We start from the raw sequence: 3,023 nt of genomic DNA on the forward strand, positions 1-3,023 counted from the left end.
CTACCAAGAAAACTACGATTCAAACATTTACACAAGGTCATATTTAAGAAATGTACTCACAAGAAAAGGTGTCAATAATAATATTTAAGTGCTTTCTATGTGCCAGGCACTGTACTAAACACTGGGGTGGTCACAAGCAAATTGAGTTAGACCAAGTCCCTGTGCCCTGTGAGGCTCATAGTCTCAAACCCCATTTTGAAGCAGCGTGGCTCAGTGGAAAGAGCACGGGCTTGGGAGTCAGAGGTCATGGGTTCAAATCCTAACTCTGCCACTTATGAGCTGTGTGACTGTGGGCAAATCACTTAACTTCTTTGTGCCTCAGTTACCTCATCTGTAAAATGGGGATTCAGATTGTGAGCCTCACATGGGACAACCTGATTAACTCTATCTACCCCAGTGCTTAGAACAGTGCTCTGCACATAATAATAATAATGTTGGTATTTGTTAAGCGCTTACTATGTACAGGTTGTCCCACGTGGGGCTCACAGTCTTAATCCCCATTTTACAGATGAGGTAACTGAGGCACAGAGAAGTTAAGTGACTTGCCCACAGTCACACAGCTGACAAGTGGCAGAGCCGGAATTCGAACTCATGACCTCTGATTCCCAGGCCCATGCTCTATCCACCACGCCATGCTGATTTCCACAATACATGTAATACTCATATGTAACTGTGAGTCCCCTGAGCAACACAGGTCATGTTTAATTCTCACCTTTGTATTCTCTCCCAATCCTTAGTACAGTGTACATTCCAAGTGCTTAGTACAGTGCTCTGCACATAGTAAGTGCTCAACAAGTACTACTGAATGAATGAATGTTATGTACCCAATAAATGCTTAATACTCTTATGACTAATACTCAAAGATGCTGCCTCTATTAGAGGGGTGTGTGTGTGTCTGTGTCTGAAGAGGCCAGTATGGAACCCCCAGGCTTGACCACAGAAATGCTATCCTTTTCAATCAAAATTAATTGAGCATATTCATTGCTCTTAGGAGAGCACAATAAAGTTAGTAGACAGAATCCCTGCCCTCAAGGATCTTAAAGTCTAGCAGGAGTGGCTGATATCTAAAACAAATTGGATAAAAGGAAGTCATAAAATACAAAGTAATGCATATTACTATGGGGGATGATAGAAGGGGGTGGTGAGTACCCAAGAGCTTAGGTGGTGTAGAAGAGATGTCGAGGTAATAGGTGGCAAGTGCAGAGAACAGAAATTAGGTAGAAAAGGCATCATTTTCAGAATCTTTGAATAGGGAAGTAGTGGTATGTCAAATTTGAAGGAAGGGAGGATATCAAATAGGGAGAAGATCAAAAGCAAGAAATCAGAGGCACAAGAGATGAGCAGTTAGTTGATTTCCTTGATAGGAACAAAACGTATGAGGTGAGATCAGATAGAAGAAGGGTGGTGATTAAGACAGTGTGCCTTAAAGTCAATCTTCAGACCTTTCTGCTTGATGTGGAGAGCACTGGGCAAGTATTGGAGGCTCCTGAGTAATGTAGAGATGTGTATTGTAGAAAAATGATTTAGGCAGGAGATTGAGGAGACTAGAGGCAGGAAGGTCAGCAAGGAGGCCGATACTGGTCAAGTGCCTAGACCAGGGCAGTTGGTTTTGGGGTGGAGAAAAAGGGGCTGATTCTGAAAACATGATGGAAGAAGGATCAACAGGACTTGCCAAGACTATGCATGGGGGTTAAAAGAGGAATTGAGAATGATGCAGAGAGATAGCATGGCCTAGTGAATACAGCCTGGGAATCAGAAGGACCTGGGGTCTAATCCCAGCTCTGCTTTTTGTCTGCTGTGTGACTTGGGCAAGTCACCTAACTTCTCTGTGCTTCAGTTCCCTCATCTGTAAAATGGAGATTAAGACTGTGAGTCCTATGTGAAACATGGACTGTGTCCAACCTGATTATCTTCTATCTACCCCAGCACTTAGTAGAGTACCTGGCACAAAGTCATCTTATGCCATCAAGTCATATCCAACCAAAGAGATGCCATGGATGCGTCTCCCCTAGAATGCACCACCTACATCCGCAGTCATTCTGGTAGTGTATCCATAGAGTTTTCTTGGTAAAAATAGGGAAGTGGTTTACCATTGCTTGCTTCTGTTCAGTAAACTTGAGTATCCAACCTTGACTCTGTCCAGTGCTGCTGTTGCCCAGCACAGGTGGGTTTGACATGTAGCAGATTGCCTTCCACTAGCTAGCCTCTGCCCGAGCTAAAAATTGAATGGATATGCCTCTGCCTGACTTTCCCTTCCATAGTTGAGACTGGTAGAGTACTGGAAACTCTCCAGGTGCTACCCTGAGAGGGGCAGATGGCGATACAGGCCTCTAAAGTAGCATTCCAACCATGGGGCAGGGAACATGTCTACCAAATCTGTTATATTGTACTCTCCCAAACATTTAGTACTATGCTCTATAAATGATTTCAAGAAGCATGGCCTAGAGGATAGAGGACAGGCCTGAAAATCAGAAGAACCTGAGTTTTAATTCTGGATCCACCCCTTCTCTGCTATGTGACCCTGAACAAATCATTTAACTTCTCTGTGGCTCAGTTACCTTATCTGTAAAATAGGGATTAAGACCCTGAGCCCCATGTGGAACACAGATTGTGTCCAACCTGATTCACTTGTATCTATTTCAGTGCTTAGTACAGTGCCCGGCAGATAGTAAGTCCTTAAATAACAAACTGGAAAAAGAAATAGCACTGATTGACATTGGCAAGAAGGAGGTCAATTACGACTTTGGAGAGTGTGGCCTCACTGCAGGGAAAGGGGCAGAAACTGAATTGTAGAGGGTCGAAGGAGTTGCAGGAGGAGAGGTAGTAGGCATATTCAACTCACTAAGAATTGACAAGATTGTGAAAAGGGAGTTGGACCTACAGCTGGACTCCACAGCTCCACATTTGGTGTCGTGTGTGCAGCAGCTACCTCTTTCTGCTTCTGCTCAAACAATAATAATAATAATAATGATATCTGTTAAATGCTTACTATATACCAGGCACTGTACTAAGCACTGGGCTAG

General features: G+C 43.6%; 1 non-coding gene across 1 annotated transcript; it reads right to left on the minus strand.

Moving 5' to 3' along the window:
- Positions 1 to 2,173: 2,173 nt before the first annotated feature.
- Positions 2,174 to 2,311, minus strand: LOC114811414. The gene has a single exon (XR_003759118.1). It is a non-coding gene; the product is annotated as a small nucleolar RNA SNORA7 (small nucleolar RNA).
- Positions 2,312 to 3,023: the final 712 nt, after the last annotated feature.

Source organism: Ornithorhynchus anatinus, chromosome 4 (assembly GCF_004115215.2).
Source record: "Ornithorhynchus anatinus isolate Pmale09 chromosome 4, mOrnAna1.pri.v4, whole genome shotgun sequence".
NCBI classification, from domain to species: Eukaryota; Metazoa; Chordata; class Mammalia; order Monotremata; family Ornithorhynchidae; genus Ornithorhynchus; species Ornithorhynchus anatinus.